The sequence below is a fragment of the Electrona antarctica genome (assembly GCF_951216825.1).
Source record: "Electrona antarctica genome assembly, chromosome: 5".
Taxonomy (NCBI): Eukaryota; Metazoa; Chordata; class Actinopteri; order Myctophiformes; family Myctophidae; genus Electrona; species Electrona antarctica.
This window is the reverse complement of record NC_136810.1, coordinates 16,228,074-16,250,749: the sequence shown is the minus strand read 5'-3', so window position 1 is coordinate 16,250,749 and position 22,676 is coordinate 16,228,074. Positions and strand designations below refer to the sequence as shown.

General features: G+C 42.0%; 1 protein-coding gene across 2 annotated transcripts in view; it reads right to left on the bottom strand.

Moving 5' to 3' along the window:
- Window positions 1-11,918: 11,918 nt before the first annotated feature.
- LOC306923813 (chemokine-like protein TAFA-5) overlaps window positions 11,919-22,676 on the bottom strand; it is a 220,717-nt gene continuing 209,959 nt past the window's right edge. For both annotated transcript variants that reach the window (XM_079502131.1, XM_079502130.1), the window contains exon 6: window positions 11,919-12,985. The gene's annotated coding sequence lies outside the window, so the exon portion shown is untranslated. The remainder of the gene's footprint in view (window positions 12,986-22,676) is intronic.

Below are 22,676 nucleotides of genomic sequence, written 5' to 3'. Positions count from 1 at the left end.
GTGTTGTGGGTGTGGACTTCGTTAACATTAAGGAAGTATCTAGACAGGTACATGGGTATCTTGGTGGTGTATCGAATCTTGTGGACCAGACCCATTGCAAGATGCTGTACTCTGTCGTCGACCCTAAGCCATTCCAGCCTGTCGAAGTGGGCAGGGGTGAGGTGGGTTCGGGGGGCTAGATCAAGTAGGAGCCTGACCAGTTTGTTTTGGGAAGTCTGGAGCCTGGTTTTAAGGGCCTTTGAGGTGCTGTGGTACCAGGAGGTGCATGCATAGTCAAAGAAACCCTGTACAAGGGCTCCTGTTAAGGTCTTCAAGGTGTTTTTGTTGACCAGTGAGGAGATCCTGTAGAGGAATCTTGTTCTATGGTTGACTTTTTTGATTACGTTGGTGGCCATTTTATCACCGGAAAGATTAGCCTCCAGGATGGAACCTAGGTAGGTAATTTCATCTTTACGTGTGATAACATTGTCACCCACTTTAACCAAGAAGCCATTTGCCTTGCTGAGATTACTAATAGAGCCAAAGAGAATGGATTCAGTTTTTCCCAGGTGTAAAGATAGTTTGTTATCAGCGAGCCAGGTGCAGATTCTACCGAGTTCAGAGCTGAGGGCATTTTCAACCTGCAGTTTGTCCTTGTCCGAGACCAGCAGTGCTGAGTCATCTGCGAATAGGAACAAGTTGCAGTCACAGGCTGAAGTCATGTCGTTTACATATATTAGGAACAGTAGAGGCCCTAGTATGCTTCCTTGTGGAACGCCACAGCTCACTGGGAGGGGGGGGGACAGTGTTCCGTTCACTTCCACCATCTGTTCTCTCCCCTCCAGGTAGGATTGCATCCAGCTCACTGATGTGCTATCGAAACCAATTGCTTTTAGCTTGTTAACCAGTATGGAGTGGTTCACGGTGTCAAAAGCCTTTTGGAGGTCCAGCATGACCATGCCGCAGTATTTGCCAGCGTCCACCTCTTGTTTGATGTGGTCGCTCAAATAGAGAAGACATGTGTCAGTGGAGTGGGATGTTCTGAAGCCAGATTGGAACTCGTACAATAATTTATTAGTGGCAAGATACTTTTCAACCTGTTCATAGACTATTTTTTCCATCACTTTCGAGATGGAACTAAGAATAGAAATAGGGCGGTAGTTGCCAGGGTCTAATTTACTCCCTTTCTTGTGCAAGGGGGTTACTTTGGCCAGTTTGAAATCTTGGGGGACCTGTCCCTGTTTGATGGAGAGGTTTACTATGTGGGTGATGATTGGAGCTATAGAGATGGCTGAGTCTCTGAGAAATTTGGAGGGAATGTTGTCATGGCCTGTGGCCTTGTGGGGTTGGAGGGCACTCAGTTTCTTAATTACCTCATCAGTTGTTACCATAACTAGTTTAAAATCGTCTTTACAAACACCTAGGTTTTTGTAGAAGGTTGTAATGTGCTCTACACCAAAGAGCCCAGAGTGGGAGGGCAGTTTGTTAACCAGAGTTGTTGCTATGTTTGTAAAGAAGATATTCAAGTAGTTGGCCACATCAAGGTTGTCAGTGATGAGAGTGTTGTCAGATTTGATGTTTATGTTCGAAAATCTGGTTTTTAGTTTCTGACCATAGCTTAGTTGATTGTTTAGTAGCTTCCAGAGCTCATGAGGATTGTTTTTGTTTTCCTGAGCTTTATCATTAATGAAGTTACTTTTAGCTGATTTGGTCATGGCAGTTACACTGTTTCGTAGTTTGAGATGAACCTAAGTAGGTTTGAATGGGGTTTCTAGGTGTAAGTATGTAGGACTAGTAGCATGCCAAAGTTTGTGCTATTGCCATTGAGAATGCATTGGGCGTTTAAGTTAAATAACTCAGAAACTACAAAACATTTCAAAGTAAAAAGTTCCAGCATGTGTCTCCACAGTAAGCTGAATTTGAAACAGTGTGAATGCAGTTTCTAGGTGAAAGTGCTTTTTTGACGTGCCAATATCTGCCATTGAGCCCCATTATAGATTTCTCAAATTTGAAAGCACTATATTTCTAAAACTATGAAACATTTCAAAGATTCCTTTTCAGGCAAACATGTCCACCGTAAGATGAACCTAAGTAGGTTTGAATGGGGTTTCTAGATGTAAGTATGTAGGACTAGTAGCGTGACGACGAGTATAATAAACTGGAAGAAAAGTAACGAGTGTGTGTTCTGGTCCTGTTGATTGAGCAGAGCAGGACCTATAAACCTTGAAGGTTTATAGGTCCTTCTCAGCTCAATCAACAGGATCACATCCACCAATGGGGATTGGCTGCCAGGATCACATCCACCAATGGGGAGGCTGTCTGTGTCCTGTCATGGTTTCTCCTCTGTATTATCTGATTAAAATCCACGATAACACTTAAAAGCACTAAAGACACCTTTGATGCACAGCACCATTCAAATGCTCTGTACATGATCCCAAGGCCCCATTTGAAAAGTGACAACAAGAAGAACAACTTACAACCTCAAAATCACTGAGAGCTCAGTGGCACCCTTGTTAAGATGACGTCCATGTGAGCCAGAGGTTGTGAGTTCAAATCCAGCTGAGTTCCTCCTACTTTCACTCTGCAGCATGTTTTGGAGAATAACATCCAGAAGAGAACTGGAAAGAGATGGAAAGCTGAGATTCTCAGAGAGCATGGTGGCACTCTGTGATAAGCTGCTGTCTATGTGAGCCACAGGTCGTGGGTTCAAGTTCAGCCCATGGCCTCAGACGGCATACTATAGCAGGCCATATTTCATCATTTTTGAGGATTTGAAAAAAAGACCAAAATCACTCCGAGACCATGGGCTATAGCCCATCGTCTCGGAGTCATTTTCGTCTTTTTTTCAAATCCTCAAAAATGATAAAAAACGGCATGCTATAGTATGCCGTCCGATATGGGCTATAGCCCATGGTCATAAATTATGAAAAATGAGGATTTGTAAAAAAGATGAAAATGACTCCGAGACGATGGGCTATAGCCCATGGTCTCGGAGTGATTTTCGTCTTTTTTTCAAATCCTCAAAAATGATGCAAAACGGCATGCTATAGTATGCTGTTCGAGACCATGGGCTATTGCCCATCGTCTTGGAGTGATTTTCATATTTTTTTTAAATCCTCAAAAATGATGAAAAACGGCATGCTATAGTATGCCGTCCGATATGGGCTATAGCCCATGGTCATAAATGATGAAAAACGAGGATTTGAAAAAAAGACGAAAATGACTCAGAGACGATGGGCTATAGTCTTTTTTTCAAATCCTCAAAAATGATGAAAAACGGCATGCTATAGTATGCCGTCCGATATGGGCTATAGCCCATGGTCATAAATGATGAAAAACGAGGATTTGTAAAAAAGATGAAAATGACTCCGAGACGATGGGCTATATATAGCCCATGGTCTCGGAGTGATTTTCGTCTTTTTTTCAAATCCTCAAAAATTATGGAAAACGGCATGCTATAGTATGCCGTTCGAGACCATGGTCTATAGCCCATCGTCTCGGAGTGATTTCCGTCTTTATTTCAAATCCTCAAAAATGATGAAAAACGGCATGCTAAAACTATGAAACATTTCAAAGATTCCTTTTCAGGCAAACATGTCCACCGTAAGATGAACCTAAGTAGGTTTGAATGGGGTTTCTAGGTGTAAGTATGTAGGACTAGTAGCATGCCAAAGTTTGTGCTATTGCCATTTTTGAGGATTTGAAAAAAAGATGAAAATCACTCCAAGACGATGGGCTATAGCCCATGGTCTCGAACAGCATACTATAGCAGGCCATATTTCATCATTTTTGAGGATTTGAAAAAAAGACAAAAATCACTCCGAGACCATGGGCTATAGCCCATCGTCTCGGAGTCATTTTCGTCTTTTTTTCAAATCCTCAAAAATGATGCAAAACGGCATGCTATAGTATGCTGTTCGAGACCATGGGCTATAGCCCATCGTCTTGGAGTGATTTTCATCTTTTTTTCAAATCCTCAAAAATGATGAAAAACGGCATGCTATAGTATGCCGTCCGATATGGGCTATAGCCCATGGTCATAAATGATGAAAAACGAGGATTTGAAAAAAAGACGAAAATGATTTAGAGACGATGGGCTATATATAGCCCATGGTCTCGGAGTGATTTTCGTCTTTTTTTCAAATCCTCAAAAATGATGAAAAACGGCATGCTATAGTATGCCGTCCGATATGGGCTATAGCCCATGGTCATAAATGATGAAAAACGAGGATTTGTAAAAAAGATGAAAATGACTCCGAGACGATGGGCTATAGCCCATGGTCTCGGAGTGATTTTCGTCTTTTTTTCAAATCCTCAAAAATGATGGAAAACGGCATGCTATAGTATGCCGTTCGAGACCATGGTCTCGGAGTGATTTCTGTCTTTATTTAAAATCCTCAAAAATGATGAAAAACGGCAGGCTAAAACTATGAAACATTTCAAAGATTCCTTTTCAGGCAAACATGTCCACCGTAAGATGAACCTAAGTAGGTTTGAATGGGGTTTCTAGGTGTAAGTATGTAGGACTAGTAGCATGCCAAAGTTTGTGCTATTGCCATTGAGAATGCATTGGGCGTTTAAGTTAAATAACTCAGAAACTACAAAACATTTCAAAGTAAAAAGTTCCAGCATGTGTCTCCACAGTAAGCTGAATTTGAAACAGTGTGAATGCAGTTTCTAGGTGAAAGTGCTTTTTTGACGTGCCAATATCTGCCATTGAGCCCCATTATAGATTTCTCAAATTTGAAAGCACTATATTTCTAAAACTATGAAACATTTCAAAGATTCCTTTTCAGGCAAACATGTCCACCGTAAGATGAACCTAAGTAGCTTTGAATGGGGTTTCTAGGTGTAAGTATGTAGGACTAGTAGCGTGACAACGAGTATAATAAACTGGAAGAAAAGTAACGAGTGTGTGTTCTGGTCCTGTTGATTGAGCAGAGCAGGACCTATAAACCTTGAAGGTTTATAGGTCCTTCTCAGCTCAATCAACAGGATCACATCCAACAATGGGGATTGGCTGCCAGGATTACATCCACCAATGGGGAGGCTGTCTGTGTCCTGTCATGGTTTCTCCTCTGTATTATCTGATTAAAATCCACGATAACACTTAAAAGCACTAAAGACACCTTTGATGCACAGCACCATTCAAATGCTCTGTACATGATCCCAAGGCCCCATTTGAAAAGTGACACCAAGAAGAACCACTTACAACCTCAAAATCACTGAGAGCTCAGTGGCACCCTTGTTAAGCTGACGTCCATGTGAGCCAGAGGTTGTGAGTTCATGATCACTCCATGGTCTCGGAGTGATTTTCATCTCTTTTTTCTAAATCCTCAAAAATGATGCAAAACGGCATGCTATAGTATGCCGTTCGAGACCATGGGCTATAGCCCATCGTCTTGGAGTGATTTTCATCTTTTTTTCAAATCCTCAAAAATTATGGAAAACGGCATGCTATAGTATGCCGTTCGAGACCATGGGCTATAGCCAATCGTCTCGGAGTGATTTCCGTCTTGTTTTCAAATCCTCAAAAATGATGAAAAACGGCATGCTAAAACTATGAAACATTTCAAAGATTCCTTTTCAGGCCAACATGTCCACCGTAAGATGAACCTAAATAGGTTTGAATGGGGTTTCTAGGTGTAAGTATGTAGGACTAGTAGCATGCCAAAGTTTGTGCTATTGCCATTGAGAATGCATTGGGCGTTTAAGTTAAATAACTCAGAAACTACAAAACATTTCAAAGTAAAAAGTTCCAGCATGTGTGCCCACAGTAAGCTGAATTATAAAAAGTGTGAATGGAGTTTCTAGGTGAAAGTGACTTTTTGACGTGCCATAGAGTCGCCATTGAGCCCCATATTTGGAAGCACTATATTTCTAAAACTATGAAACATTTCAAAGATTCCTTTTCAGGCAAACATGTCCACCGTAATATGAACCTTTATAGGTTTGAATGGGGTTTCTAGGTGTAAGTATGTAGGACTAGTAGCATGCCAAAGGTTGTGCTATTGCCATTGAGAATGCATTGGGCATTTAAGTTAAATAACTCAGAAAGTACATAACATTTCAAAGTAAAAGGTTCCAGCATGTGTGCCCACAGTAAGCTGAATTATAAAATGTGTAAATGGAGTTTCTAGGTGAAAGTGATTTTTTTTTTTACTTCAAGTTCCTTTTCTTTACGAACTGCAACATCACTACCTTTGCCTAACTGAGTGAGATTTCCAAGCGCTTTTATCTACTTCTTTCTTCAAAGTAAAGTTTCAGAGTAAAGACCTGAGTGGGATTTGAACCCACAACATCTGGATCAAGTGGACAGCCACTTAACAAACAGAGCTACCAGGCTGTCTATGTTCGGTCAAGGTTTCTCCTCTTTATTATGATAACAGACGGCATACTATAGCACGCCGTTTTTCATTATTTTTGAGTATTTGAAAAAAAGACAAAAATAACTCCGAAACTACAAAACATTTCAAAGTAAAAAGTTCCAGCATGTGTGCCCACAGTAAGCTGAATTATAAAAAGTGTGAATGGAGTTTCTAGGTGAAAGTGACTTTTTGACGTGCCATTGAGCCCCATTGTAAATTTCTCAAATTTGGAAGCACTATATTTCTAAAACTATATGAAACATTTCAAAGATTCCTTTTCAGGCAAACATGTCCACTGTAAGATGAACCTAAATAGGTTTGAATGGGGTTTCTAGGTGTACTGTAGACAGCTTGTTTATTTTTGGACCACAATGCTTATATGAAACGATTTATTTTTAAGATGATCCCATGTTCTTCTCCATAGAGAAATTACTTCCGTGAACCAGGGGATGAGCGAGTGACGTCAGGACTTCGGCACTCTATTAATACCTGACCCATTTGAAATCCCCTGAGTGGACCCTAAATGGACACCATCATTGCTTCACCTTAATAAATAAATAAATCTATAGCTAGGGGAAACCCTGCACTGTTCCCCTGAGACCCACATTCATGGACACTTTGTTTTAGGATAGAGGTATTGGAATATCTAGATATCTAGATCTAGATATTGACATATTATCGATCTATCCTTGTTAGGTCTGGTTCAGAGCAAAGATTTGCAATTTGCAGTTACACTATTATGCCGTATTTTAAAGATGGGGTGCCATGATTTCCCCCCCACCCTAATCATCTTATCATCATACCCTGATCAAGGTTGTTTTTGTGAGGACACGCCTGTAATGTTGTTAGAACATTTAATTAGAGCAGTGAAATGATTGGTTTGCAATTGGTTATGTTTTGTTGATTTGCATTGATTACACCTGCTTCTGCTTTACCCTATATAAGCCCTGCCATGTTCTGTAACGCTCTCTCTCTGCACAAGTAAAGCTACACTAAAGAGCAGTCCACGTTTGTCTGTCCGTCCTTTCTGAAGAACACTATAACGCCCACCAGTTCATTAAGTATGCCTGGTTTGCCTGGTGGTGATCCACCTGAACTGATCGCCGAAAATCATGAAAAACGACATACTATAGTATAGAAAACCATGAACATTAATATGGAATCAAGCAACTTAAAAGAAAATATCTGTGGTACAACCCAAAAGCCTGAGTAGATGTTGAAATGACCCCAAACATGTTTAAAAGTGAAATATCCCTTTAAAGTTTCTCTTGGCATAAAAGTGGGGTAATAGTAGTGTGGAATAAATACATAAAAACTAGGCCAGAATAAAAGTTAATACAAGAAATAAGCCTTTTGAGAGCACAGTCCTGCATTTTGACTGTTCTAGTATTTTTAATTCTTTCCAAAGCTCTACAACTGTTATATTAAGTCAATGTATTCACTGCATATTTCATTAGGAAATGCTTTGAATGTGAATGTCTGAGTCCGTTGTGGTGGGATTGTGATATGTGCAAATGTGTCTTAGTCTGCTGGTAACTTTCCACAGTAGGCTACCATAGGCTACCAACACAAAGTAAGTTATAATTACACGTATTACAGTATACATTTGCATGACTGTATACCAGGGGTCCTTGGTGGGGCTCCCCAGCTAAATGTGTTAGTACAGCATCACAATCATTTTAACGACTTTATCATTGATTTCATACGTTGGCCATTGAAAAATAGCAGATGTACAAACTCACAGCACGTCACTTTGTACCCAATCTAGAAACCCATCGAAAAAAAAAGAAAAAACAGCACCCTCTGCTGTTTTTCCTTTGAATTTGCCTCTGGGGGCAGGCCTCAATAGAATGTGTATAACATGATGTTGGCCCTTAGAGTATATATTAATAGAGACGGCACCCGGAGGAAACCCTGAGGCGAAATGGACATAGTGGCCGAATTTTGTATTGCAGCGCTGGGCCAAACACATGAACGCGCTGGTCCGTTGACTATCATTGCGCACGTTCATGATGACACGTGAACGCTGAACGCGTGCAATGATAGTCAATGGCCAGCGCGTTCATGTGTTTGGCCCAATCAATCCCAGAATGCACTCTGTTCCTACCCGGAAGGAGGAGTGAAATCGCCTCATGCGCTTTTGAGCAACTTAATGCAAGTGGATGGGAGGAGAAATCCGTTGACGTCTCTATTAATATATACTCTAAGGTTTAGCCCGGCCTCAGCCACTTCCTGTGGTGTGCCTGTGTTTTCATTTCCACTATCAACAGTGTGTATACACATTCTGAACGGCCTTGTTGGCAGATTCGGTAGCGCAGTACAGAATCTGTTCCTGAGAGATTACTTTGTACCACATGCAGTGCGAGTTTCTACATCTGCTATTTGTGAGTGGTGCAACCACTCCTATAGACAGCTGTGTGTGTGACTGTGTCCCACTCTGTACGTCCCTGTGTCCCTGGGTCTGTACGTCCGTGTCCCTGGCTGTGTCCCTGGGTCTGTAGTCCCTGTGTCCCTGGCTGTGTCCGAGCACCAACATAGCGTTATAGCATTTGTTCACCACCAAGTGTCACTGTTGCACAGCCTGAGGGCTTGTACAGTACAGTACAGTACAGTACAGTACAGTACAGTACAGTACAGTACAGTACAGTACAGTACAGTACAGTACAGTACCACTCACTTCAGACGGGTCAGATTTTGAGCATTAAAACACATATATATGCAGACACACACACACACACACACACACACACACACACACACACACACACACACACACACACACACACACTGTATATATATGTTTTTTCCCGATGTTAGTTACACTGCCATCGTGTCACTTTCACTCTCACTTTCATGCATATGGTGGTCCAGTAATGGCAAAGACCCGTTTAAAAGTGGGACAGTAAATGCTCTCAGCTGGCCGTTGCGTCAAGGCTTTTAGCATCTTGATGGGAGTGATCTGAGAGGACATGCTGACGCTGTCATATTCTAGCATCAATTGGGATGCATGAGTGAGTACAAAACTGTACTGTATGCACTGCAGACATAATGCGTAAATACACTCAGAAGAACAGGGTTTCAGGCCAAGGACATGTAGTCATAGGTATCTGCCTTCATTGACTACCAGCATTGTGTATTATTTTCCCGCAGATATACACCCTCCATAATTAGAAAACTTGGTCTTTGGTTTGTTCCTTTTTCCGTCTAAACCACATTTGCCAAAAATAGCCGATCTACAACCAATAGACCTGCTATTTTCGGCTAATGTTCCCCTCAGCATAATGGTATGCTGAGGTTCAAGTTGTTAATGTAAATACATAAATAAATGAAACCCTATCAATTTGGCGATGCCCCTGTAGTAACTCTGAGGACCCCCTGGGGGTCCCGGACCCTCTGTTGGAGACCTCTGCCATAGAACACAGGTGGGAAACATACGGCCCGATCGAGGGCCGGACCCGGTCCATTGTCCATCTCAATCTGGACCACAAATTCTAAAAGGCAGCATTATGTGAACGGTTTTGACAGAAAACAATTTGACTCGTCTCCAATTAATAGTAATAAATGCTATTTAAGTTTAACATTAAGTCAAATCCTTAATGTTATATAATGTAACAGTCAAACAGTCGAATTGAGTCAATTTTCATAACAAAAGGCCATGTGTTTTATCAATGACTTATGGAGTGTCAGTCAACTAAATAAAATATTACATTAAAATGGTAATTTAAAAGCTGAAATGGCTTTGAAGTGGATTGTTTTGTGAGTACAGCAGTGATACAAAGTCAACATTGTAATAATGCATGCAGCATACATACGACAGTAGGACCGACCATACCAGTTTCTGATTGGTTGAAATGAAAAAGAAAACCAAAAATGATTGTATAATACGCACTTTCAATCGGCTACAGTACAGCAGCCATATATTAGAAAGAAATTGGGCCTCTTCCTTCACACGTGTTACCACTGATACTGATTCAAGCGTCATTTACACTGAGCACTAACTATATTTTTCAGCATTGTCTTTTTGTTTGTTTTGTATAGTTTGTGTGAACTCTGCCATCCACTTGACGATTATTAAAACTATATATTTTTAGCGCTATAGTGCTCAGTGTGAATGGCCCTACAGGCTCTGTTCCATTGTGGTCAAACAGAGTCCGGGTGCTGATATCGTGGGGTGCACACAGATAAATGGTAAATGGTGCATTTATATAGCGCCTTTATCCAAGGCGCTTTACATAGATTGTGCATTACATTCACCCATTCACGCACACATTCATACACCGATGGCAGCAGAAACCATGCAAGGCACATCAGGAGCAATTTGGGGTTCAGTGTCTTGCTCAAGGACACTTCGACACTAACTCTGGGGGAGCCCGGGTTCTGAACAGGCAACCTTGCGGTTACCATCCAGCCACTCTACCCCTGAGCCACCGCCGCCCACAGATCCGACACACCAATGATCCCACATGCCGAAATCACCCGTCGCTCCCGAACATGCGTTGGTCCGACATGCGTTGGTCCGTGCTTGCGGTTAGGTTAGGGTTTGAGGTAGGAGGAAACACTCTGCTACACCAGTGGGTCTCAAAGTGCGGTCCAGGTAGTAGGTAGTAGGTACCCTCATGGTTCCTTGAGGGATCTTTGGCAAACGACACCCTTGTGAGGTTGGGTCGGCGGTATATGACGTGAATGTTGTCCTTTCGTGGTTTTAAATGACTTCATAAACGTAATTTACTTACCTTAGCCCTTTGTTGTATTTTCGAATTGTTTGGAAATACTGTTGCCATCGTAAAGTGGTGCTCTTTTTTCACATACATAAATAAATAAATAACAGAATGGAAACAAGACCGCAAGGACGTTTTTGGTGATGTTATCCTTTTAGACCAAGTGCTTAAATGTACTCTGATTTGAGTAGTTGATAGTATAGTCACGTATATTTGATTTTGTCCATAATCTGTCCTAGGATGGAGTGGGTGTGTAGGACTATACTGGGTGTGTAGGACTATACACATATCCTCACTGTTGGGTAGAAACCTCCTATCTTTATTATAACTCTGTGTGTTTTTTTCATAAATTAACACCTGGCCTACAGTGTCACACAAAAGTGTCAAAATATTTAGCAGATCCACAAGCTCGAAACGTGAGCTTGTAGATTTGCTACTTTTGCTGATTTTGAAAGTAACCGTTTTGGTCGTATAAGGTTTCCACCCGACAGAGAATATTATGCTTATTGTGTCTCATAGATCTTCTCACAACTCACCAACACTGCCCGACTGTGACAGTCAGTCATCGGATAAGAGATTCAAAGAACACTTTGACTTTGTTCCAAATGAACAGGACATAAGACCAGCAAACGTGTTGAAGAATTATACATATCTGGTTGTGTATATCCACAGTTTATGATGAGAAATGTGACCACATTGTTTCAGTGTTAAATAAGGTTTTCTACAAAGGTACAACATACAAAACTGTTAAATATATAACTTTAGGCTTTTTGAAAATACATTTAATGTTTCTTCCAACCCAACCCCCCCTTCAAACAGATATGACAGTTTTTCTTCATCATCCATCCCCCTCTACACATTTGTCTCTAGTGTGAAATGGTTGTTTCCGCTTGTTTCACTATACCCAGCCATGCTGACTGCATTATTATAGTCCAAATGTAGCATTTTGAAAATGTAAATTCTTGAATTTCATGAATGTTCAAAATAGAGAGCAGTGAGTACACAGTCAAGTACAATTAGGTTTGTCTTAAGAGACTTGCCATCAAGTTATACAATACCCCTTTGACTTTTCTTCTTGTCTCATGTTTTTTTTTTTTTTTCATCATTAACTTGTATACAATAATACTCTGCGCAATAAGTCACTTTATATCACAATGTGTTCATTTTGTTTACATGTACGGATCATTGTCTCAAGTGGTTTAAGTGGAGAAAAAAGGGGGACTTAATGCAAACAGCAGTCTCCGATCCCCCGTTTCACCTTTTAGTCCATAGACTTCTCCAAAAACCTGTGTCGTTGGCTATATTTATCTTTGGTCTGTAAAAACATGTGCCAAACAAACAACAACCAAAAAGAAAAAATTCCAAAAGCAAAACATCTCATCTTGTCTCTCTTCTTGAATCAAGCTTGGGATTTAGATCCAAAGGTTCAGCGTATAACCCACTTAAAAAAAAATCTAGAGCATAAAAAAGAGAGCAGTATCTCCAGTGGAACTAATATCCGAGTGTTCCTGTGACGGGTTTCTGTTCTAGTTCCTTTTGTGCGGCTACGGTACAGTATGGCAGGCCTTTTTGATCTGCGCTCGGTTCAGCACTGCAAAGACGAGGGAGGGAGGGAGAGAGGGAGGGAGGGAGGGAGGGAGAGAGGGAGGGAGGGAGGGAGGGAGGGAGGGAGGGAACGTGCACCGCCAGCCTGCCTTCCTCCGGTGCCTTTCCGGTGGGCAAAGACATGCGGAAAGGTGGCGGGCGGGTGGGCGGACGGACGAACGGACGGACGGACAGGCGGGCAGGCGAATGGGACGACGGATGCTCTGCTGTTGGCCGGCGGGACGATGTTGTTGTTGGACGATGAGAAAGCGGAGTCTCGCGGTACCACGCCATTCCTTCTCTGGGGAGCGTCTGTCCTCACCATCGTCAGGACACCTGGGAAGGGGGGATCGATAGAAGCAGAGCAAAGCATTACACGTGTGGGAGAGGAGACGAGGGGGAGGGGGATGAAGACCGCAGAGAATCCATAATGCCTGATTTATACTCGACCGTGTGGCCGTGACACGCAGGGGAAAATAGTCCGATCTTACAAGCTCGACGTGAGCTTGTAGATCGGCTATTTTGGGGGTTTGCGAGAGACACTGCTGTGGTGTCTCTCGCATATAAATCATGGCTTTACAGACGGCACGTTACATCTGGGGCCCTGCTGCAATTGTGAGGAACTTCTTGCTTGTGTAAGCAATGTGGAGGAGGAAGCTGCCGTCGATAAAACGGCGATGTGTCACTTCAAGGGAAGGATACTCGCTTGTAGCGTCTGCGTTTGTGTGATTTCAAACTCTGCAGCGCTTACATTGTAAGTGTGTAGTATTGGCTTTTTAAAGGCCTACTATATGCTATATGTCACGCTGGTCATTCTCACTGTCCGTACAAATACAAGCACGCGTGCATACACACACCCACACACATTTACATATGATTTCTATATTTGAAATGGACATCAACATTATTAGGCCCATGATTTCACAAATGCCTTTTTTTTAACCCTATCCCCCTAATCCCCGGACCTCTAAAATGTCTAAACCAAATCTCAGCCGGAATCTTACTCTACTCTAAAAATCTGGTTTCAACCATAAAAGACCCTCACAAAGCCTACGTTCTACTATACTTGCGAGAACATTTTGGCCATCACACATAGTGATACAAGCACAGACAGACATGGACAGATGGACGGACGGAAATACCGATAGACAGACAGACGCTCTCCCACACATCAAAATGTGCATGCTATGAGAAGCGTTTTGCATGTCAGACTCTGATTCAATTACAGTATCTGGTTAATTGGATGAACCAGCTCAGTGGCCTTGTGGTTAGAGTGTCCGCCCTGAGACTGAGAGGTCGGGGTTCAATCCCTGGCCGGGTCATACCAAAGACTCTAAAAATGGGACCCAGTGCCTCCCTGCTTGACACTCAGCATCAAGGGTTGGATTGGGGGTAAGTCCCTGCGACATACTAGCGTCATGTCCAGGGGGTGTACTTGTACATCAAGCTGCCTCATGCTACAGAAACAGATAGGCTCCTGCCCTATGGGCCTCATGGCTCGGCAAGGCTACTTACTACTACTACTTACTTAATTGGATAAAATAATATGTTGTTTTTTTGTCTTTCTTTCATATCCTATATATAAGACTCATTTCCCACTAATGAAGTCCCCCTAATAGCTCCAAGCTGTTTGTTCGGGGGTCGAGGTGTTTAATTACGACACACGCAAAAAATGTAAATGGACTTGGAAGAGGATCTCCCGCCTGCTATGGCCAAAATCCTTATGTCTCAAGCAAATCAAAGTCCCCTAATTCAATTGGGCGGCGGGCCCCCCTGCCCGTTCCTACAGTTGTGCCTTTTCACTTAGGCGATGACCTGATATTACCACAGGGTTAAGAAGTGTGACAGCGCCTTCTCCATAGCTTTTAAAAGCAATCAGGTTTTTTCTCTCTCCCTTCTTTAGCTGATAGACTACAGTTAGTCACGGGTCTTAATGCACAGAGCGTGTCAGTGAGGTTTAGACTCCCCTCTAGCGATTAGGATAATGGCTTGTCGTAAAATAGAAATCTCTGTGACCAAGTCAAAATAAGATGCCCCCAATAGAGTCTTGTGACCTTACTTTCCTTGTAATTGCATTACCTTCGTGAGGACTATGGCCTTTAATTGTGTGGGCTTCAAACCGTCATTGATACTACTACTACTACTACTACTACTACTACTACTACTACTACTAGTACTAGTACTAGTACTACTACTACTAGTACTACTACTACTACTAGTACTACTACTACTACTACTAGTACTACTACTACTACTACTACTACTACTAATACTACTACTACTACTACTACTACTACTACTACTACTACTACTACTACTACTACTACTTCCAGTAAGACACCCTGAGGGTGAGAAGCGAAGGTCGTGCTGAAACAACAGAGCTTCTTAATAAGGCACAGTTGAGAAGCAGGAGTTAAACTATTAATTTGGTGTCAGTGAGGTCAGAATAATGTAGAGTTGCTGGCCAGCTCCATATATGCAGATCTAGTATGTCAAAAGAGTGTGCCACAAGGCGTGATGTCACGAGGCGTGATGGACTGACAACTATGGAGATCTAAGGGCCTTCATGATGTTACGTGATGTGACGTCACAAGGCATGACCATATATGGAGACATGGTGTCACGAGGTGTGACCATACTGTATAGTGAAAGTCATCAGCTTGGAAAAAAAAGTGAGAAAGAAAAAAAAAAAATACCGGCACTCCAAACATTTACATATTAAGTTACAGTACTCAAATAAACCACCACTACAAATGCAGATGTTGCAGGAGTCAGTAACGCCATCGACAGGAATACTGAGTGAACCACAATAAACACATCTTGCCACACTAATCTTGCCACACTAATTGAAGCCCTGCACCCGTTTATCCGTCCGCCTTTGTCCGCCTTCTCCTATCAAACCACACTGTTTGCACACATCTCTCCATGCACAATACCTACTGCATGCCTGTCCAGACATAACGCACTATGTTGCATCCATGCAACTGTCATAATTACTGTACAGTTTGCATTTGCATGAAATACCATGTTATTGCACACCATTTCACTGTGATGCAAATTACATCACATTTTAGGCCACTCCCATTTCCACCGCACGCACGCACGCACGCACGCACGCACGCACGCACGCACGCACGCACGCACGCACGCACGCACGCACGCACGCACGCACGCACGCACGCACGCACGCACGCACGCACGCACGCACGCACGCACGCACGCACACACACACACACACACACACACACACACACACACACACACACACACACACACACACACACACACACACACACACACACACACACACACACACACACACACACTGTTGTTTCTAACCTGTCTGTAAAGCACTTTGTAACTATGTTTGGAAAGGTGCTATATAAATCAAATTCATTCGTACAGTACAGTACAGTACAGTACAGTACAGTACAGTACAGTACAGTACGGTATGCTAAAGTACAGTACGGTACAATACGGTATAGTACAGTATAGTACGGTACGGTACAGTACGGTACGGTACAGTATGGTTCATTACGGTACAGTATGGAACATTACAGTACAGTACAGTACAGTATGCTACAGTACAGTACATTACAGTAGCAACACATCTAACCGTGATGCGTTATGACCTTAGGTAAGACAGAGACAGAAAAGAAGAAGAAGAGCTCATGTGCAGATGTTATCAAGCAGATATTGCTATTTGCTAAAGCTAAGTGAAATGAAAGCAGTCAAGCTTCAGATTTGAACTTGTTAAACCCCTGCATCCCAAGAAATCCAGAGGGAACATTCTCTGGCATCTGTTCTCCAGAGTGATCTTTTTCGAATACCTACTGTAATGGTAACGCTCAGCTATGTTTACAGAGCTCAATTGTATTCTCACACATGAGTCCAGAGAACTTCATACTTTTTTGCTATGTTTTGCTCAGCACTGTCAAACAACAGCATAACATGAGAACATGACTGATGGCAATAATGTACGTGTAAAAAGGCATAATGTACACAAGATGAAATATGGTGTACATGTTTGGCGGAAGGTTTCTTCCGCCAAACAGCAAATGATTACAACTGAACAGAACCGTACAAGATCACTTTTTGAAGGCAGGAGGGTGCACAGATCACGCTGTTTAATAGTGTTCCTTCTATATTGCCGCTGTCAGGCAGAAACCTCATATCTCCAATATTTAAACTTTTTCAAAATGTTTAATACATTAACGCCCTACTTCATCAAACAAGATTGTTGCACAAAAGTAGTAAAAATTGTCTCTAATGACTTTGCTTATTTTAATGACATTGCTTTATTTAAATAATACAAATAAAAGGAACGGTTTTCTACATACAAAGTTTCCACCCGACAGAAACGATATGATAGGAGTGCTGAGAGGGAGACAGTGGTTGTAACAGGGGCCCAGGGGGGAGGTGTCTCTGGTGGGATTGGATTCCAGGCCAACAGAGACATTTATAATCCCCAGGGCAGGCGGAGATGTCTCATAACCAACTACACCATTTTACAGACATGAAACACAGCAAACAGTTATATAAACTGTAGAGCGCTCGCCGTCTCTGAGAAAACACTTGCATTAGTTCAGCTGTGGGCAAAAAAATCATGCACGTTACGATACCAGCATCAAATGCCCTAAGACCAATGCCCTAAGAACCAATTTTGGCTATAGGGCCATCGCATATTTGTCCCATGGTAATCATGGCAGCCATTTTCCAAAGTGGCTGCCACTCTTATTTTACCAGTAAGTCAGGTTCTAGAATACCTAGAATCTTGATATATATATATATAAATCCCCCTGGAAGACAATGTGGTAGGCATTTATTAAGTAAAGTACTTAATGTGTTGTTTTGATTTGTATGTACTGAATCAATTTATGCTGTACTCCAAGCTATAAAGGTCACTGTTTACTAGTGTATTAGCATAATTAGCATAATGAGCTAATTTGGCTAAAATGGAAATGGCTATCATTGTCCTTCTAGCAACATCCCGAGCGGCAAGGACGGAGTACTCCGTTCTATCAATTAGTAACTCCCAGCGCTCAGGACGGAGATTCATAAAAGGACGGAGATGTATTGATATCAAAACCGATCGGATCGCTCCACAGGCTGGGAGCGTATGTTGCGCAACATTCAATGTCATTTCCGGTTGGGACGTCATCGAAAATGTTCCCCCCCATTTTAGCCGATGAGACCGAAAATCTTAAAACGTGAATAACTCTTGATCTAAATCATTCCGTCCAATTCTAAGCAAAGATTATGTGTTAAACGGTCCATCGCGGTCCCGTTACTATACGCGTTAGAATTAATCATACCTCCCGTTGTTGTCGATCGTCTCGGGAGTGTTTTGGCTACAAGCTACTTTAGCTACATCCGGGATAGCGCCTGGTGCGTCACTAAATGTGCTTTGTCGCTATAAATCGATGGGTGCTCTGATTTAATGGTCCTTAATACCCCCGGGCGATTAATGTGTTAACTTATAAAGAAAATCTAAAAGTCTAAAGGTCCTTGCACACTGCTGCGTTTTTCGCATTTTTGGCAGCGTTTTACAGGTTTTCTGAAAAACGCGCCCAGTCTGCAAGGACCTTAAGTCTGTGTCTGTGATCTCCAGAAATGCATCTATTACCATGGTGTAGTCATGACACCTTTCCTATCTGTGACTATATAGCTAGCTCACCGTAGCAACATGCTCACCCCGTGAATCACAGGTATAGGTGAACAGTATACTGTACTAGCGTAGGGGTGTGTAATGATCATGCATTCCAGTTTTAAAACTGAAGCCAATAAGGAAATTCCGAATTCCCATTAATGGCCTTGCAGGTATCGCTAAAGGGTTTCATTCGTAATTTATTTGTGTAAGTTCAGGTCCCGTGGGGGAGACGCCAACTGTGTATTTTGGTTCTTGAGCTGAACATTTTCAGGAAACCCCCTGTCGTTGTGAGTTTTCATGCTCCACAACTCCAGTCAGGCTGCATTTTTATTTATTTTGAAACTGAAGTATATTTTGGTGAACCACATTGACCATATTTGCTGCTATTTCACATCACATTAATAGCATAATAATGGTAAGTAGAGCCTAAATTGTCTTCTCTCTCAGTAAGTGATGACCAACGCCTAGTTTGGGGAGCCAGGGGTGAGCAGATGGCCAGGTGTGCCACTGGTATCCGGAGAACTCGCCAGTTTACCAACTCACCGCGATTTAGTGCATTTTTGTTTTACTTCACCTTCATTAAAATTGCATTGAATTGAGAGAGAGAAAGTATAGTTGTTTAGAGTTAACACTAGAGAAAGTAGGAATGCTAAAAGTTTAAACACCAAAGTACCGAAACAATGTAAGTCATTAGTAAACAATTCCTGAAATGGTAGGCCTACTTATCATTGGTATTCACACACTTTTTATCATCTAGCTGACCATTTAATTGCACAAAATAATTTGATACATTTGGAAATCTGTGAGTCAAACTCACAGATTTCCAAATTTACAGCATGTTAGCATAACGATGAAGACATTGATGAAGAACTTTCGCCGCGGCGACTTGGTAAACTGGCAAGTTCTCCGGTATCAGTCCCACTGTTACTCTGCCCAAGATAGTAGGCTATAGCATTTACATTCTAATACCCCCAGTGAACCAAGAAATATCACTGCCTGCTTCTGCCTCAGTTCTTCTTCTCCGTAGTTTTGCCTAAACATTTTGAGTTTTCATGCGATGGATAGAATGCTCTCTCCATAGTAAATTTACAACAAAACACACTCCACATATTTCACATAAAATGAAATAAATTAGAATCACTCGAGGAGACACAGAAAAGCGGACAGTGCAGTTTGTGTGTTTTTAATGGAAGCTTTCCATAATTGCTTCCAGGTGAAGAGGACTCTTGAACAAGTCTTGCTTTCGGGTGGAAACACTGTAAGTCCAAAACCGATCATTTTTTATTATTTAAAAACAATTATATAAAATAGTGTAGTGCGGCTCAGGAAAAAAAGAAGTTGAAGATACAAGGTTTCTGCCCGACAGTGACTAAGTACACCTTTAGGGGGTGGGAATCATGTTGAATTATTCATGACTGCCGTCTTGTAAGAAAAAAGAAAAAAAAAGAAACTGAAAATCAGCCAAAAAGAGTCACACAAGGACAACATGGATTAGCAGTTTCCTCCTGTATCCCCCTGTCTGCTGGAAACACCATCACACATTTAATCGCCTCACGACGCTCCGTTTCAAATTGCTTAAACAAAAGGCATCGAGTGGCATTTGCAGACTACTCACAGATCTTTTTTTCTTAACCAAAATGTCAAATACCGGTATCTATAGTCTACAGGCTCACAATGGTGTGAGCTTGTAGAACTGCCTGTTTTTGGCACTTCATTCTTCTCGGCCAAATGTTCTTCTGTTCCATCTCTTTTTTTACTGAATATATTGTTATACCTAATGTTCTGGTAATCTGGTATCACATAGACATAATGCTTTGTTTCCGTTTCGCCTAATGTTCATCCATTTTTGCCTTAATGTTCATCCATTTTTGCCCAATAATTTTTATAGGTTTTACCTAATATTAATCAATTATTGCCTAATGTTCCACCATTTCACTTTTTTTTCTTTTTTGCTGCATGTGCTTCTATTTTCGTCTGAGGATCTTCTATTTTCTGCCTAATGTCCCATTATATTTCTGCCTAATATCTCTCTCTCTCTCTCTCTCTCTCTCTCTCTCTCTCTCTCTGTGTTTTTGTGTGCTTTTTCTATGGCATGTTCACCTATTACGTTTACATTGCAGAATAAGGGGCACTCTAGAGTTCATGTGGGGAAGATACTACCATTCCTCAACCTTGCTTAAAATTCTGCTTCCACGTCTGACAATATGTGGGACCGCTCGATATCTCACCAGTCAAGAGTCACACGATCGTTACGGATGAGGGAAGCAAGGGGGTAATTTGCTGTCACACGGGAGTATTCAAAAATCATTTTGTTGCCATTGGGCAGAAACCCCATTTCTCCGCATTTCATCTTTTTCTGTTTTGTCGTATATTAATGCCTGACTTCATCACACAAGAGTGTGACATAAATGTAGTGAAAATAGACGATCTACAGGCTCACAACGCGACACAACATTGTGAGTTTGTAGATCAGCTATTTTCACAATAAAAAAAATGGTTTTGGACATACAAGGTTTCCACCGGACAATGACAACTTGCTGTGTGGTTCACTAGCCTGCAGTCATTGTGGTTTTCCACAGCTCTGCACTTGAAAAGTAGTTTTTGACTTTTGTTGTCTGTCTGCCGGCCTGTTTGTCTGATTATCTTCGCAGCCTGGCAGTGCCTTCCCTGTCTCGTTTGCAGTTTGTGCCGAAATCAAAATGAAGGTACTTTGCATTCATTCGTTTTGTGGTTGTATGCATAGAGAGAGGAGCTAAGCACGGCCGGGCCCTAGCTCAATCATCAACCACCAACACAAAAAGCAGACATTCTAATCAGAACTCAATCTCTTCAGAAAATAAAGAGGGACACCTTTTAACACTTAGAACGCCAGCATTTTTCCCAGTTGAGCTCTTATTTTGAAAAGCCCCATTCCCAGACTTCCGGTACTGAACACAAACTAGGAGGTTGAACGGGTCCTGGACAGGTCTTGTTTACCAAACGGATCTGTGCCGGTGCACTGGAGGGCTCCACATCGTCGGCTCTGTGCCATCAAATAAACCTTGTTTTGACCAAAAATGCCATCTGGGACAAGGAATAGGAGATACTGGCGATTGAAAGAAACAGATAGAATGGATGTTATGACAACAACAGCTAGCAACCCGATGCTAACGTAAGTAGAATTATGACTTGATCGATCGAAAGCGATATAAAAGCACAATTGCCGTTGATCTATGGCAATGCCGTTGAGCATAGGATTAAATAATAGGGTTTAATAGGGTCTTGTTCACGAGTGAGGGGAGGACGGAGAAGGAGATCAGCCAGAGAATCAGAGCAGCAGGGGCGATATTGCAGTCGCTGTACTGCACTGTTGTGACGAAAAGAGAGTTGAGCCAGAAGGCAAAGCTCTCTGTCTACCGAGCAATCTTCGTTCCTACTCTCACCTATGGTCATGAAGTGTGGGTCATGACCGAAAGAATAAGGTTGCGAATACAAGCGGCCGAAATGAGTTTTCTTCGACAGGTGGCTGGCATCTCCCTTAGAGATAGGGTGAGAAGTTCAGTCACACGAGAGAGACTCGGAGTAGAACCGCTGTTCCTTCGCCTGGAAAGGAGCCAGCTTAGGTGGTTCGGGCATCTGGTTAGGATGCATCTCGGGCGTCTCCCTAGGGAGGTCCTCGAGGCACGTCCCACTGGGAGGAGACCCTGGGGCAGACCAAGGCGCAGTTGGAGGAAACACATCGACTCACTGGCCATGGAACGTCTCGGGATCGGGATGTTGCTCTGGAGAGGGAAGTCTGGAACACTCTGGTGGAGCTGTTGCCCCCGCGACCCGACTACGGATAAGCGGTTGAAGATGGATGGATGGATGGATGGATGGTTTAATTGACATACGTCTACTGCAATGGCGGGCTAAGTGTTAAATATGTAAATATAGAAGCAGTTTAACCCATGTTATTATTATTATTATTATTTATTTTATTTTTTATTCTTTTTGCCGTTTCTTTATTGAATGCACAACATGAATAAATTTGAATATTCGTTTTGGGCACATGAAGAAGTTCTCACATTCCAAACTTTTGATATGAAATATTTAAGGACATGAGAGCAGAAGGAGAGGATAGGAAGCCAATCTCTTCTAAAGCTAATATGAAGATTATTAATAGGCAAAAGTACATAAGCCCACCAAATGAAAGAACTTCCCCTTGGCGATTAATAAAGGTAATCTTCTCATATTTGCAGAGCAAATATAGAATTATATAAAAACATCAAAATCCTTAAAGACCTTTATACCAGTGGCCGTCGAAAGAGAACCAAGCTAACGGCAACTAAAGTGACCATATACACACTGCAATCATTTTACTCTTTAAGAAAGAAATCTGTGGCAGGAATATAAAAT